Genomic DNA, 682 nt, shown 5'->3' with positions numbered 1-682 from the left:
AAGAAAGAGAGGCATGTAGTAGAACGGGCCAGCAGGTGGACGGGCGGGCGGAAGTTGAGGTTGGTGTGCTAAGAGGCTGCAGTAGAGAGGGTGGCGGCTGCGGCGGCGGGAATGTCTGGCGCTGGCAGGGCGAAGGTGGAGTCATTATGGGGAACAGTGAGAAGAGCCTGGTTGGAGAGGGGCAGGAACTGATGCTTGTTTAGAGGAGCCGGAAGGGAAAGAAAGGAAGGAGAGGGTCGGGAGAGGGAGAGAGAGGGAGGAAGAGAGGTAGGATGTAGGGGTGGAGAGAAAGGGGGGCTGGGTACATCTCAAGGTCACACAATGCAAAGTTACCCACCAAGTAACAGAGGATGATGTAACGTGATGAATGCACACACACACACACACACACACACACACACACACACACACACACACACACACACACACACACACACACACACACACACACACACACACACACACACACACACACTCAACATACCCCACTAAGCCACTGTAATGCAGTACCTCACAACAGCATACGTGTCTGTGTGTGTGTGTGTGTGTGTGTGTGTGTGTGTGTGTGTGTGTGTGTGTGTGCATACCGGAACACCCTCCTCTTCTGTCTGTCATATAACGATGGGGTGGGTACTTCTGTCTTATTTAATTATGTGCAGGGGAAAAATGAAGCCCCCCCCCG

This window comes from Eriocheir sinensis, chromosome 16 (assembly GCF_024679095.1).
Source record: "Eriocheir sinensis breed Jianghai 21 chromosome 16, ASM2467909v1, whole genome shotgun sequence".
Taxonomy (NCBI): Eukaryota; Metazoa; Arthropoda; class Malacostraca; order Decapoda; family Varunidae; genus Eriocheir; species Eriocheir sinensis.
This window is presented reverse-complemented; position numbering follows the sequence as displayed.